At 47.5% G+C, this 15834-nt stretch overlaps 7 non-coding genes across 7 annotated transcripts; all 7 read right to left on the bottom strand.

The window, feature by feature from the left end:
• Positions 1-3231: 3231 nt before the first annotated feature.
• Positions 3232-3303, bottom strand: trnap-cgg (transfer RNA proline (anticodon CGG)). The gene has a single exon. It is a non-coding gene; the product is annotated as a tRNA-Pro (tRNA).
• A 1737-nt stretch (positions 3304-5040) lies between these two features.
• On the bottom strand, positions 5041-5112 carry trnap-ugg (transfer RNA proline (anticodon UGG)). Its single transcript has one exon. It is a non-coding gene; the product is annotated as a tRNA-Pro (tRNA).
• Positions 5113-6849: 1737 nt separating this feature from the next.
• On the bottom strand, positions 6850-6921 carry trnap-cgg (transfer RNA proline (anticodon CGG)). Its single transcript has one exon. It is a non-coding gene; the product is annotated as a tRNA-Pro (tRNA).
• A 2232-nt stretch (positions 6922-9153) lies between these two features.
• trnap-cgg (transfer RNA proline (anticodon CGG)) lies at positions 9154-9225 on the bottom strand. The gene has a single exon. It is a non-coding gene; the product is annotated as a tRNA-Pro (tRNA).
• A 2379-nt stretch (positions 9226-11604) lies between these two features.
• On the bottom strand, positions 11605-11676 carry trnap-cgg (transfer RNA proline (anticodon CGG)). Its single transcript has one exon. It is a non-coding gene; the product is annotated as a tRNA-Pro (tRNA).
• A 1738-nt stretch (positions 11677-13414) lies between these two features.
• Positions 13415-13486, bottom strand: trnap-ugg (transfer RNA proline (anticodon UGG)). Its single transcript has one exon. It is a non-coding gene; the product is annotated as a tRNA-Pro (tRNA).
• Positions 13487-15222: 1736 nt separating this feature from the next.
• Positions 15223-15294, bottom strand: trnap-cgg (transfer RNA proline (anticodon CGG)). Its single transcript has one exon. It is a non-coding gene; the product is annotated as a tRNA-Pro (tRNA).
• Positions 15295-15834: the final 540 nt, after the last annotated feature.

Here is a 15834-nt window from a genome sequence, read left to right as displayed (position 1 = left end):
CTCCCGTATGGTATGTGTCTAGCTTTTACCCAGAGCAACATGATGCAGGAGCTTCACTTTCAAAGACAATGGAGTTGTCACTTGAGATTCCACAAGTTTTCTTGCATAGTTACTTGCATTTTCATTAAGCCAGTGGTCCCGTGTGCTGTGCTGCGTGTTTTTTTTTTTTTTGCTTTCTTGTAGTATCACGAAAAGCCATATACCCCTTATTGTTGGGCAGTTGTACAAACAAGTCCTTTCGCCCTGGGCAAGAAAAATCTCTCTGCCCAGATGTTTTTAGATCATAATTTTGGTGTGTGTGTGTGCAACCACATGCACGTCTCAGACATGGCCAATTTGTTCAGCTGTATTTTCCGCTTTCCCTTGGGTGTAAAGACCTTTGGCTCATTGAGTACAGGCGACCTGTTGTCAGTATGAAAAGTAGCAATTGCTAATGAGAAGGCCAGCTGAGATTTGAGTCCAGAGTGCTAATCATTACACAATGGAATGCGACTTCAAGTGATAGATGACCCGCCTGGTTACCGAGGACAGGCTGCTCGGTCTGATGAGGTAAAAAGAGCTCTTTGGTAGCGAGAGCAAAGCGATGAACACAGGCAAACTTGCCAAAACCCAGGATCGATCAATAGACATTCAAATCTTGAGTGTAACACTCTCCAATCTGAGCTAACCACCTATTTCGGATCCGCATAGTGCTCCTTTAAGTACGTCCTGCCTTATGTGGAGCGCTTAAAGGAGGGCTCGTCCGGGATTTGAACCCGGGACCTCTCGCACCCTAAGCGAGAATCATGCCCCTAGAAAAACGAGCCGAGCAATGAGGAGCGAAAGTCATTTCCTGTCCGATGGGAAAGGTATTTCCACCACCTGTATGCCCCGTTTCAATTAGCCAAAGGAACATGCATCTTTGGAGGCAATGCAAGGGAATTAGCTCAAATGGTAGAGCGCTCGCTTTGCATGCGAGAAGTAGCGGGATCGACGCCCGCATTCTCCACGTCAGTGTCTTTCGGGGCTTCCTTCTTAGCCCTCCCTATTATACCCGTCCAGGCTCACCGCTGCAAAAAAAGGTTGTCGTGTTGGGACTTGCTCATATGCTCAGTCACAAAACACCAGCAGGTGTCGCTCCTCGCTAATGCACCTCGACACATATAACAAGAGTCTCCCGTATGGTATGTGTCTAGCTTTTACCCAGAGCAACATGATGCAGGAGCTTCACTTTCAAAGACAATGGAGTTGTCACTTGAGATTCCACAAGTTTTCTTGCAGAGTTACTTGCATTTTCATTAAGCCAGTGGTCCCGTGTACTGTGCTGCGTGTTTGTTTGTTTTTGCTTTCTTGTAGTATCACGAAAAGCCATATACCCGTTATTGTTGGGCAGTTGTACAAACAAGTCCTTCGCCCTGGGCAAGAAAAATCTCTCTGCCCAGATGTTTTTAGATCATAATTTTGGTGTGTGTGTGCAACCACATGCACGTCTCAGACATGGCCAATTTGTTCAGCTGTATTTTCCGCTTTCCCTTGGGTGTAAAGACCTTTGGCTCATTGAGTACAGGTGACCTGTTGTCAGTATGAAAAGTAGCTATTGCTAATGAGAAGGCCAGCTGAGATTTGAGTCCAGAGTGCTAATCATTACACAATGGAATGCGACTTCAAGTGATAGATGACCCGCCTGGTTACCGAGGACAGGCTGCTCGGTCTGATGAGGTCAAAGAGCTCTTTGGTAGCGAGAGCAAAGCGATGAACACAGGCAAACTTGCCAAAACCCAGGATCGATCAATAGACATTCAAATCTTGAGTGTAACACTCTCCAATCTGAGCTAACCACCTATTTCGGATCCGCATAGCACTCCTTTAAGTACGTCCTGCCTTATGTGGAGCGCTTAAAGGAGGGCTCGTCCGGGATTTGAACCAGGGACCTCTCGCACCCGAAGCGAGAATCATACCCCTAGACCAGGGTTCCTCAACTCTTACCCTGGAGGTCCGGAGCACTGCAGAGTTTAGCTCCAACCCTGATCAAACTCGCCTACCTTTGATTTTCTACTGATCCTGAACACCTTGATTAGCTTGCTCAGGTGTGTTTGATCAGGGCTGGAGCTAAACTCTGCAGTGCTCCGGACCTCCAGGGTAAGAGTTGAGGAACCCTGCCCTAGACCAACGAGCCGAACAATAAAGAACAATAGTGATTTCCAGCCCGATGCGAAAGGTATTTCCACCGCCCGTATTTCCCGTTTCAATGAGCGAAACGAACATAAATCATTGGACACAAAGCAGGGGAATTAGCTCAAATGGTAGAGCGCTTGCTTAGCATGCAAGAAGTAGCGGGATCGACGCCCGCATTCTCCACGTCAGTGTCTTTCGGGGCTTCCTTCATAGCCCTCCCTATTATACCCGTCCAGGCTCACCGCTGCAAAAAAAGGTTGTTGTGTTGGGACTTGCTCATATGCTCAGTCACAAAACACCAGCAGGTGTCGCTCCTCGCTAATGCACCTCGACAAATATAACAAGAGTCTCCCGTATGGTATGTGTCTAGCTTTTACCCAGAGCAACATGATGCAGGAGCTTCACTTTCAAAGACAATGGAGTTGTCACTTGAGATTCCACAAGTTTTCTTGCATAGTTACTTGCATTTTCATTAAGCCAGTGGTCCCGTGTGCTGTGCTGCTTGTTTTTTTTTTTTTGCTTTCTTGTAGTATCACGAAAAGCCATATACCCCTTATTGTTGGGCAGTTGTACAAACAAGTCCTTCGCCCTGGGTAAGAAAAATCTCTCTGCCCAGATGTTTTTAGATCATAATTTTGGTGTGTGTGTGCAACCACATGCACGTCTCAGACATGGCCAATTTGTTCAGCTGTATTTTCCGCTTTCCCTTGGGTGTAAAGACCTTTGGCTCATTGAGTACAGGCGACCTGTTGTCAGTATCAAAAGTAGCAATTGCTAATGAGAAGGCCAGCTGAGATTTGAGTCCAGAGTGCTAATCATTACACAATGGAATGCGACTTCAAGTGATAGATGACCCGCCTGGTTACCGAGGACAGGCTGCTCGGTCTGATGAGGTCAAAGAGCTCTTTGGTAGCGAGAGCAAAGCGATGAACACAGGCAAACTTGCCAAAACCCAGGATCGATCAATAGACATTCAAATCTTGAGTGTAACACTCTCCAATCTGAGCTAACCACCTATTTCGGATCCGCATAGCGCTCCTTTAAGTACGTCCTGCATTATGTGGAGCGCTTAAAGGAGGGCTCGTCCGGGATTTGAACCCGGGACCTCTCGCACCCGAAGTGAGAATCATACCCCTAGACCAACGAGCCGAACAATAAAGAACAATAGTGATTTCCAGCCCGATGCGAAAGGTATTTCCACCGCCCGTATTTCCCGTTTCAATGAGCGAAACGAACATAAATCATTGGATACAAAGCAGGGGAATTAGCTCAAATGGTAGAGCGCTTGCTTAGCATGCAAGAAGTAGCGGGATCGACGCCCGCATTCTCCACGTCAGTGTCTTTCGGGGCTTCCTTCGTACTTCTTAGCCCTCCATATAATACCCGTCGAGGCTCACCGGTGCAAAAAAAGGTTGTTGCGTTGGGACTTGCTCATATGCTCAGTCACAAACACAAGCAGGTTTCGTTCCTCGTTAATGCACCTCGACACAAGTTTCCTTGCAGCCTTACTTGCATTTTCATTAAGCCAGTGGTCCTGTGTGCTGTGGTGCAGGTTTTTTGCAGTTTCTTGGAAAGCGATATCCCCCTCATTGTTGGGCAGTTGTCAGAAGAAGTACTTATTTCGGCAGAGGTTGGTAACCAACTGAGCTAACCGGCCGAGGGTCCCATTCAGTCACATTATGGAATTGCATAGCGCTCCTTTAAGTACATCCAGTCTTATGTGGAAAGCTTAAAGCAGGGCTCGTCCGGGATTTGAACCCAGGACCTCTCGCACCCTAAGCGAGAATCATGCCCCTAGAACAACGAGCCGAGCGATGAGGAGCGAAAGTCATTTCCTGCCCGATGGAAAAGGTATTTCCACCACCTGTATGCCCCGTTTCAATTAGGCAAAGGAACATGCATCTTTGGAGGCAATGCAAGGGAATTAGCTCAAATGGTAGAGCGCTCGCTTTGCATGCGAGAAGTAGCGGGATCGACGCCCGCATTCTCCACGTCAGTGTCTTTCGGGGCTTCCTTCTTAGCCCTCCCTATTATACCCGTCCAGGCTCACCGCTGCAAAAAAAGGTTGTCGTGTTGGGAATTGCTCATATGCTCAGTCACAAAACACCAGCAGGTGTCGCTCCACGCTAATGCACCTCGACACATATAACAAGAGTCTCCCGTATGGTATGTGTCTAGCTTTTACCCAGAGCAACATGATGCAGGAGCTTCACTTTCAAAGACAATGGAGTTGTCACTTGAGATTCAACAAGTTTTCTTGCAGAGTTACTTGCATTTTCATTAAGCCAGTGGTCCCGTGTGCTGTGCTGCGTGTTTTTTTTTTTTTTGCTTTCTTGTAGTATCACGAAAAGCCATATACCCGTTATTGTTGGGCAGTTGTACAAACAAGTCCTTCGCCCTGGGCAAGAAAAATCTCTCTGCCCAGATGTTTTTAGATCATAATTTTGGTGTGTGTGTGCAACCACATGCACGTCTCAGACATGGCCAATTTGTTCAGCTGTATTTTCCGCTTTCCCTTGGGTGTAAAGACCTTTGGCTCATTGAGTACAGGTGACCTGTTGTCAGTATGAAAAGTAGCAATTGCTAATGAGAAGGCCAGCTGAGATTTGAGTCCAGAGTGCTAATCATTACACAATGGAATGCGACTTCAAGTGATAGATGACCCGCCTGGTTACCGAGGAAAGGCTGCTCGGTCTGATGAGGTCAAAGAGCTCTTCGGTAGCGAGAGCAAAGCGATGAACACAGGCAAACTTGCCAAAACCCAGTATCGATCAATAGACATTCAAATCTTGAGTGTAACACTCTCCAATCTGAGCTAACCACCTATTTCGGATCCGCATAGCGCTCCTTTAAGTACGTCCTGCCTTGTGTGGAGCGCTTAAAGGAGGGCTCGTCCGGGATTTGAACCCGGGACCTCTCGCACCCAAAGCGAGAATCATACCCCTAGACCAACGAGCCGAACGATAAAGAACAATAGTGATTTCCAGCCCGATGCGAAAGGTATTTCCACCGCCCGTATTTCCTGTTTCAATGAGCGAAATGAACATAAATGATTGGACACAAAGCAGGGGAATTAGCTCAAATGGGAGAGCGCTAGCTTAGCATGCAAGAAGTAGCGGGATCGACGCCCGCATTCTCCACGTCAGTGTCTTTCGGGGCTTCCTTCGTACTTCTTAGCCCTCCATATAATACCCGTCGAGGCTCACCGGTGCAAAAAAAGGTTGTTGCGTTGGGACTTGCTCAAATGCTCAGTCACAAAACACAAGCAGGTTTCGTTCCTCTTTAATGCACCTCGACACAAGTTTCCTAGCAGCCTTACTTGCATTTTCATTAAGCCAGTGGTCCTGTGTGCTGTGGTGCGAGTTTTTTGCAGTTTCTTGAAAAGCGGTATCCCCCTTATTGTTGGGCAGTTGTCAGAAGAAGTACTTATTTCGGCAGAGGTTGGTAACCAACTGAGCTAACCGGCCGAGGGTCCCATTCAGTCACATTATGGAATTGCATAGCGCTCCTTTAAGTACGTCCAGTCTTATGTGGAAAGCTTAAAGCAGGGCTCGTCCGGGATTTGAACCCAGGACCTCTCGCACCCTAATCGAGAATCATGCCCCTAGAACAACGAGCCGAGCGATGAGGAGCGAAAGTCATTTCCTGCCCGATGGGAAAGGTATTTCCACCACCTGTATGCCCCGTTTCAATTAGCCAAAGGAACATGCATCTTTGGAGGCAATGCAAGGGAATTAGCTCAAATGGTAGAGCGCTCGCTTTGCATGCGAGAAGTAGCGGGATCAACGCCCGCATTCTCCACGTCAGTGTCTTTCGGGGCTTCCTTCTTAGCCCTCCCTATTATACCCGTCCAGGCTCACCGCTGCAAAAAAAGGTTGTTGTGTTGGGACTTGCTCATATGCTCAGTCACAAAACACCAGCAGGTGTCGCTCCTCGCTAATGCACCTCGACACATATAACAAGAGTCTCCCGTATGGTATGTGTCTAGCTTTTACCCAGAGCAACATGATGCAGGAGCTTCACTTTCAAAGACAATGGAGTTGTCTCTTGAGATTCCACAAGTTTTCTTGCATAGTTACTTGCATTTTCATTAAGCCAGTGGTCCCGTGTGCTGTGCTGCGTGTTTTTTTTTTTTTGCTTTCTTGTAGTATCACGAAAAGCCATATATCCCTTATTGTTGGGCAGTTGTACAAACAAGTCCTTCGCCCTGGGCAAGAAAAATCTCTCTGCCCAGATGTTTTTAGATCATAATTTTGGGGGTGTGTGCAACCACATGCACGTCTCAGACATGGCCAATTTGTTCAGCTGTATTTTCCGCTTTCCCTTGGGTGTAAAGACCTTTGGCTCATTGAGTACAGGTGACCTGTTGTCAGTATGAAAAGTAGCAATTGCAAATGAGAAGGCCAGCTGAGATTTGAGTCCAGAGTGCTAATCATTACACAATGGAATGCGACTTCAAGTGATAGATGACCCGCCTGGTTACCGAGGACAGGCTGCTCGGTCTGATGAGGTCAAAGAGCTCTTTGGTAGCGAGAGCAAAGCGATGAACACAGGCAAACTTTCCCAAAACCCAGGATCGATCAATAGACATTCAAATCTTGAGTGTAACACTCTCCAATCTGAGCTAACCACCTATTTCGGATCCGCATAGCACTCCTTTAAGTACGTCCTGCCTTATGTGGAGCGCTTAAAGGAGGGCTCGTCCGGGATTTGAACCCGGGACCTCTCGCACCCGAAGCGAGAATCATACCCCTAGACCAACGAACCGAACAATAAAGAACAATAGTGATTTCCAGCCCGATGCGAAAGGTATTTCCACCGCCCGTATTTCCCGTTTCAATGAGCGAAACGAACATAAATCATTGGACACAAAGCAGGGGAATTAGCTCAAATGGTAGAGCGCTTGCTTAGCATGCAAGAAGTAGCGGGATCGACGCCCGCATTCTCCACGTCAGTGTCTTTCGGGGCTTCCTTCTTAGCCCTCCCTATTATACCCGTCCAGGCTCACCGCTGCAAAAAAAGGTTGTTGTGTTGGGACTTGCTCATATGCTCAGTCACAAAACACCAGCAGGTGTCGCTCCTCGCTAATGCACCTCGACACATATAACAAGAGTCTCCCGTATGGTATGTGTCTAGCTTTTACCCAGAGCAACATGATGCAGGAGCTTCACTTTCAAAGACAATGGAGTTGTCACTTGAGATTCCACAAGTTTTCTTGCATAGTTACTTGCATTTTCATTAAGCCAGTGGTCCCGTGTGCTGTGCTGCGTGTTTTTTTTTTTTTTGCTTTCTTGTAGTATCACGAAAAGCCATATACCCCTTATTGTTGGGCAGTTGTACAAACAAGTCCTTCGCCCTGGGCAAGAAAAATCTCTCTGCCCAGATGTTTTTAGATCATAATTTTGGTGTGTGTGTGCAACCACATGCACGTCTCAGACATGGCCAATTTGTTCAGCTGTATTTTCCGCTTTCCCTTGGGTGTAAAGACCTTTGGCTCATTGAGTACAGGCGACCTGTTGTCAGTATGAAAAGTAGCAATTGCTAATGAGAAGGCCAGCTGAGATTTGAGTCCAGAGTGCTAATCATTACACAATGGAATGCGACTTCAAGTGATAGATGACCCGCCTGGTTACCGAGGACAGGCTGCTCGGTCTGATGAGGTCAAAGAGCTCTTTGGTAGCGAGAGCAAAGCGATGAACACAGGCAAACTTGCCAAAACCCAGGATCGATCAATAGACATTAAAATCTTGAGTGTAACACTCTCCAATCTGAGCTAACCACCTATTTCGGATCCGCATAGTGCTCCTTTAAGTACGTCCTGCCTTATGTGGAGCGCTTAAAGGAGGGCTCGTCCGGGATTTGAACCCGGGATCTCTCGCACCCTAAGCGAGAAACATGCCCCTAGAACAACGAGCCGAGCAATGAGGAGCGAAAGTCATTTCATGCCCGATGGGAAAGGTATTTCCACCACCTGTATGCCCCGTTTCAATTAGCCAAAGGAACATGCATCTTTGGAGGCAATGCAGGGGAATTAGCTCAAATGGTAGAGCGCTCGCTTTGCATGCGAGAAGTAGCGGGATCGACGCCCGCATTCTCCACGTCAGTGTCTTTTGGGGCTTCCTTCTTACTTCTTAGCCCTCCCTATTATACCCGTCCAGGCTCACCGCTGCAAAAAAAGGTTGTTGTGTTGGGACTTGCTCATATGCTCAGTCACAAAACACCAGCAGGTGTCGCTCCTCGCTAATGCACCTCGACACATATAACAAGAGTCTCCCGTATGGTATGTGTCTAGCTTTTACCCAGAGCAACATGATGCAGGAGCTTCACTTTCAAAGACAATGGAGTTGTCACTTGAGATTCCACAAGTTTTCTTGCATAGTTACTTGCATTTTCATTAAGCCAGTGGTCCCGTGTGCTGTGCTGCGTGTTTTTTTTTTTTTGCTTTCTTGTAGTATCACGAAAAGCCATATACCCGTTATTGTTGGGCAGTTGTACAAACAAGTCCTTCGCCCTGGGCAAGAAAAATCTCTCTGCCCAGATGTTTTTAGATCATAATTTTGGTGTGTGTGTGCAACCACATGCACGTCTCAGACATGGCCAATTTGTTCAGCTGTATTTTCCGCTTTCCCTTGGGTGTAAAGACCTTTGGCTCATTGAGTACAGGTGACCTGTTGTCAGTATGAAAAGTAGCAATTGCTAATGAGAAGGCCAGCTGAGATTTGAGTCCAGAGTGCTAATCATTACACAATGGAATGCGACTTCAAGTGATAGATGACCCGCCTGGTTACCGAGGACAGTCTGCTCGGTCTGATGAGGTCAAAGAGCTCTTTGGTAGCGAGAGCAAAGCGATGAACACAGGCAAACTTGCCAAAACCCAGGATCGATCAATAGACATTCAAATCTTGAGTGTAACACTCTCCAATCTGAGCCAACCACCTATTTCGGATCCGCATAGCACTCCTTTAAGTACTTCCTGCCTTATGTGGAGCGCTTAAAGGAGGGCTCGTCCGGGATTTGAACCCGGGACCTCTCGCACCCGAAGCGAGCATCATACCCCTAGACCAACGAGCCGAACAATAAAGAACAATAGTGATTTCCAGCCCGATGCGAAAGGTATTTCCACCGCCCGTATTTCCCGTTTCAATGAGCGAAACGAACATAAATCATTGGACACAAAGCAGGGGAATTAGCTCAAATGGTAGAGCGCTCGCTTTGCATGCGAGAAGTAGCGGGATCGACGCCCGCATTCTCCACGTCAGTGTCTTTCGGGGCTTCCTTCGTACTTCTTAGCCCTCCATATAATACCCGTCAAGGCTCACCGGTGCAAAAAAAGGTTGTTGCGTTGGGACTTGCTCAAATGCTCAGTCACAAAACACAAGCAGGTTTCGTTCCTCTTTAATGCACCTCGACACAAGTTTCCTAGCAGCCTTACTTGCATTTTCATTAAGCCAGTGGTCCTGTGTGCTGTGGTGCGAGTTTTTTGAAAAGCGATATCCCCCTCATTGTTGGGCAGTTGTCAGAAGAAGTACTTATTTCGGCAGAGGTTGGTAACCAACTGAGCTAACCTGCCGAGGGTCCCATTCAGTCACATTATGGAATTGCATAGCGCTCCTTTAAGTACGTCCAGTCTTATGTGGAAAGCTTAAAGCAGGGCTCGTCCGGGATTTGAACCCAGGACCTCTCGCACCCTAAGCGAGAATCATGCCCCTAGAACAACGAGCCGAGCGATGAGGAGCGAAAGTCATTTCCTGCCCGATGGGAAAGGTATTTCCACCACCTGTATGCCCCGTTTCAATTAGGCAAAGGAACATGCATCTTTGGAGGCAATGCAAGGGAATTAGCTCAAATGGTAGAGCGCTCGCTTTGCATGCGAGAAGTAGCGGGATCGACGCCCGCATTCTCCACGTCAGTGTCTTTCGGGGCTTCCTTCGTACTTCTTAGCCCTCCATATAATACCCGTCAAGGCTCACCGGTGCAAAAAAAGGTTGTTGCGTTGGGACTTGCTCAAATGCTCAGTCACAAAACACAAGCAGGTTTCGTTCCTCTTTAATGCACCTCGACACAAGTTTCCTAGCAGCCTTACTTGCATTTTCATTAAGCCAGTGGTCCTGTGTGCTGTGGTGCGAGTTTTTTGAAAAGCGATATCCCCCTCATTGTTGGGCAGTTGTCAGAAGAAGTACTTATTTCGGCAGAGGTTGGTAACCAACTGAGCTAACCGGCCGAGGGTCCCATTCAGTCACATTATGGAATTGCATAGCGCTCCTTTAAGTACGTCCAGTCTTATGTGGAAAGCTTAAAGCAGGGCTCGTCCGGGATTTGAACCCAGGACCTCTCGCACCCTAAGCGAGAATCATGCCCCTAGAACAACGAGCCGAGCGATGAGGAGCGAAAGTCATTTCCTGCCCGATGGGAAAGGTATTTCCACCACCTGTATGCCCCGTTTCAATTAGGCAAAGGAACATGCATCTTTGGAGGCAATGCAAGGGAATTAGCTCAAATGGTAGAGCGCTCGCTTTGCATGGGAGAAGTAGCGGGATTGACGCCCGCATTCTCCACGTCAGTGTCTTTCGGGGCTTCCTTCTTAGCCCTCCCTATTATACCCGTCCAGGCTCACCGCTGCAAAAAAAGGTTGTCGTGTTGGGACTTGCTCATATGCTCAGTCACAAAACACCAGCAGGTGTCGCTCCTCGCTAATGCACCTCGACACATATAACAAGAGTCTCCCGTATGGTATGTGTCTAGCTTTTACCCAGAGCAACATGATGCAGGAGCTTCACTTTCAAAGACAATGGAGTTTTCACTTGAGATTCCACAAGTTTTCTTGCAGAGTTACTTGCATTTTCATTAAGCCAGTGGTCCCGTGTGCTGTGCTGCGTGTTTTTTTTTTTTTTGCTTTCTTGTAGTATCACGAAAAGCCATATACCCGTTATTGTTGGGCAGTTGTACAAACAAGTCCTTCGCCCTGGGCAAGAAAAATCTCTCTGCCCAGATGTTTTTAGATCATAATTTTGGTGTGTGTGTGCAACCACATGCACGTCTCAGACATGGCCAATTTGTTCAGCTGTATTTTCCGCTTTCCCTTGGGTGTAAAGACCTTTGGCTCATTGAGTACAGGTGACCTGTTGTCAGTATGAAAAGTAGCAATTGCTAATGAGAAGGCCAGCTGAGATTTGAGTCCAGAGTGCTAATCATTACACAATGGAATGCGACTTCAAGTGATAGATGACCCGCCTGGTTACCGAGGACAGGCTGCTCGGTCTGATGAGGTCAAAGAGCTCTTTGGTAGCGAGAGCAAAGCGATGAACACAGGCAAACTTGCCAAAACCCAGGATCGATCAATAGACATTCAAATCTTGAGTGTAACACTCTCCAATCTGAGCTAACCACCTATTTCGGATCCGCATAGCGCTCCTTTAAGTACGTCCTGCATTATGTGGAGCGCTTAAAGGAGGGCTCGTCCGGGATTTGAACCCGGGACCTCTCGCACCCGAAGCGAGAATCATACCCCTAGACCAACGAGCCGAACAATAAAGAACAATAGTGATTTCCAGCCCGATGCGAAAGGTATTTCCACCGCCCGTATTTCCCGTTTCAATGAGCGAAACGAACATAAATCATTGGATACAAAGCAGGGGAATTAGCTCAAATGGTAGAGCGCTTGCTTAGCATGCAAGAAGTAGCGGGATCGACGCCCGCATTCTCCACGTCAGTGTCTTTCGGGGCTTCCTTCGTACTTCTTAGTCCTCCATATAATACCCGTCGAGGCTCACCGGTGCAAAAAAAAGGTTGTTGCGTTGGGACTTGCTCATATGCTCAGTCACAAACACAAGCAGGTTTCGTTCCTCGTTAATGCACCTCGACACAAGTTTCCTAGCAGCCTTACTTGCATTTTCATTAAGCCAGTGGTCCTGTGTGCTGTGGTGCAGGTTTTTTGCAGTTTCTTGGAAAGCGATATCCCCCTCATTGTTGGGCAGTTGTCAGAAGAAGTACTTATTTCGGCAGAGGTTGGTAACCAACTGAGCTAACCGGCCGAGGGTCCCATTCAGTCACATTATGGAATTGCATAGCGCTCCTTTAAGTACATCCAGTCTTATGTGGAAAGCTTAAAGCAGGGCTCGTCCGGGATTTGAACCCAGGACCTCTCGCACCCTAAGCGAGAATCATGCCCCTAGAACAACGAGCCGAGCGATGAGGAGCGAAAGTCATTTCCTGCCCGATGGAAAAGGTATTTCCACCACCTGTATGCCCCGTTTCAATTAGGCAAAGGAACATGCATCTTTGGGGGCAATGCAAGGGAATTAGCTCAAATGGTAGAGCGCTCGCTTTGCATGCGAGAAGTAGCGGGATCGACGCCCGCATTCTCCACGTCAGTGTCTTTCGGGGCTTCCTTCTTAGCCCTCCCTATTATACCCGTCCAGGCTCACCGCTGCAAAAAAAGGTTGTCGTGTTGGGACTTGCTCATATGCTCAGTCACAAAACACCAGCAGGTGTCGCTCCACGCTAATGCACCTCGACACATATAACAAGAGTCTCCCGTATGGTATGTGTCTAGCTTTTACCCAGAGCAACATGATGCAGGAGCTTCACTTTCAAAGACAATGGAGTTGTCACTTGAGATTCAACAAGTTTTCTTGCAGAGTTACTTGCATTTTCATTAAGCCAGTGGTCCCGTGTGCTGTGCTGCGTGTTTTTTTTTTTTTTGCTTTCTTGTAGTATCACGAAAAGCCATATACCCGTTATTGTTGGGCAGTTGTACAAAGAAGTCCTTCGCCCTGGGCAAGAAAAATCTCTCTGCCCAGATGTTTTTAGATCATAATTTTGGTGTGTGTGTGCAACCACATGCACGTCTCAGACATGGCCAATTTGTTCAGCTGTATTTTCCGCTTTCCCTTGGGTGTAAAGACCTTTGGCTCATTGAGTACAGGTGACCTGTTGTCAGTATGAAAAGTAGCAATTGCTAATGAGAAGGCCAGCTGAGATTTGAGTCCAGAGTGCTAATCATTACACAATGGAATGCGACTTCAAGTGATAGATGACCCGCCTGGTTACCGAGGAAAGGCTGCTCGGTCTGATGAGGTCAAAGAGCTCTTCGGTAGCGAGAGCAAAGCGATGAACACAGGCAAACTTGCCAAAACCCAGTATCGATCAATAGACATTCAAATCTTGAGTGTAACACTCTCCAATCTGAGCTAACCACCTATTTCGGATCCGCATAGCGCTCCTTTAAGTACGTCCTGCCTTGTGTGGAGCGCTTAAAGGAGGGCTCGTCCGGGATTTGAACCCGGGACCTCTCGCACCCAAAGCGAGAATCATACCCCTAGACCAACGAGCCGAACGATAAAGAACAATAGTGATTTCCAGCCCGATGCGAAAGGTATTTCCACCGCCCGTATTTCCTGTTTCAATGAGCGAAATGAACATAAATGATTGGACACAAAGCAGGGGAATTAGCTCAAATGGGAGAGCGCTAGCTTAGCATGCAAGAAGTAGCGGGATCGACGCCCGCATTCTCCACGTCAGTGTCTTTCGGGGCTTCCTTCGTACTTCTTAGCCCTCCATATAATACCCGTCGAGGCTCACCGGTGCAAAAAAAGGTTGTTGCGTTGGGACTTGCTCAAATGCTCAGTCACAAAACACAAGCAGGTTTCGTTCCTCTTTAATGCACCTCGACACAAGTTTCCTAGCAGCCTTACTTGCATTTTCATTAAGCCAGTGGTCCTGTGTGCTGTGGTGCGAGTTTTTTGCAGTTTCTTGAAAAGCGATATCCCCCTCATTGTTGGGCAGTTGTCAGAAGAAGTACTTATTTCGGCAGAGGTTGGTAACCTACTGAGCTAACCGGCCGAGGGTCCCATTCAGTCACATTATGGAATTGCATAGCGCTCCTTTAAGTACGTCCAGTCTTATGTGGAAAGCTTAAAGCAGGGCTCGTCCGGGATTTGAACCCAGGACCTCTCGCACCCTAATCGAGAATCATGCCCCTAGAACAACGAGCCGAGCGATGAGGAGCGAAAGTCATTTCCTGCCCGATGGGAAAGGTATTTCCACCACCTGTATGCCCCGTTTCAATTAGCCAAAGGAACATGTATCTTTGGAGGCAATGCAAGGGAATTAGCTCAAATGGTAGAGCGCTCGCTTTGCATGCGAGAAGTAGCGGGATCAACGCCCGCATTCTCCACGTCAGTGTCTTTCGGGGCTTCCTTCTTAGCCCTCCCTATTATACCCGTCCAGGCTCACCGCTGCAAAAAAAGGTTGTTGTGTTGGGACTTGCTCATATGCTCAGTCACAAAACACCAGCAGGTGTCGCTCCTCGCTAATGCACCTCGACACATATAACAAGAGTCTCCCGTATGGTATGTGTCTAGCTTTTACCCAGAGCAACATGATGCAGGAGCTTCACTTTCAAAGACAATGGAGTTGTCTCTTGAGATTCCACAAGTTTTCTTGCATAGTTACTTGCATTTTCATTAAGCCAGTGGTCCCGTGTGCTGTGCTGCGTGTTTTTTTTTTTTTGCTTTCTTGTAGTATCACGAAAAGCCATATATCCCTTATTGTTGGGCAGTTGTACAAACAAGTCCTTCGCCCTGGGCAAGAAAAATCTCTCTGCCCAGATGTTTTTAGATCATAATTTTGGGGGTGTGTGCAACCACATGCACGTCTCAGACATGGCCAATTTGTTCAGCTGTATTTTCCGCTTTCCCTTGGGTGTAAAGACCTTTGGCTCATTGAGTACAGGTGACCTGTTGTCAGTATGAAAAGTAGCAATTGCTAATGAGAAGGCCAGCTGAGATTTGAGTCCAGAGTGCTAATCATTACACAATGGAATGCGACTTCAAGTGATAGATGACCCGCCTGGTTACCGAGGACAGTCTGCTCGGTCTGATGAGGTCAAAGAGCTCTTTGGTAGCGAGAGCAAAGCGATGAACACAGGCAAACTTGCCAAAACCCAGGATCGATCAATAGACATTCAAATCTTGAGTGTAACACTCTCCAATCTGAGCCAACCACCTATTTCGGATCCGCATAGCACTCCTTTAAGTACGTCCTGCCTTATGTGGAGCGCTTAAAGGAAGGCTCGTCCGGGATTTGAACCCGGGACCTCTCGCACCCGAAGCGAGCATCATACCCCTAGACCAACGAGCCGAACAATAAAGAACAATAGTGATTTCCAGCCCGATGCGAAAGGTATTTCCACCGCCCGTATTTCCCGTTTCAATGAGCGAAACGAACATAAATCATTGGACACAAAGCAGGGGAATTAGCTCAAATGGTAGAGCGCTTGCTTAGCATGCAAGAAGTAGCGGGATCGACGCCCGCATTCTCCACGTCAGTGTCTTTCGGGGCTTCCTTCTTAGCCCTCCCTATTATACCCGTCCAGGCTCACCGCTGCAAAAAAAGGTTGTTGTGTTGGGACTTGCTCATATGCTCAGTCACAAAACACCAGCAGGTGTCGCTCCTCGCTAATGCACCTCGACACATATAACAAGAGTCTCCCGTATGGTATGTGTCTAGCTTTTACCCAGAGCAACATGATGCAGGAGCTTCACTTTCAAAGACAATGGAGTTGTCACTTGAGATTCCACAAGTTTTCTTGCATAGTTACTTGCATTTTCATTAAGCCAGTGGTCCCGTGTGCTGTGCTGCGTGTTTTTTTTTTTTTTGCTTTCTTGTAGTATCACGAAA

Source organism: Triplophysa dalaica, chromosome 5 (assembly GCF_015846415.1).
Source record: "Triplophysa dalaica isolate WHDGS20190420 chromosome 5, ASM1584641v1, whole genome shotgun sequence".
Classification (NCBI taxonomy): Eukaryota; Metazoa; Chordata; class Actinopteri; order Cypriniformes; family Nemacheilidae; genus Triplophysa; species Triplophysa dalaica.
The sequence above is the reverse complement of the archived record's forward strand: the minus strand, read 5'-3'. Positions and strand labels throughout refer to the sequence as shown.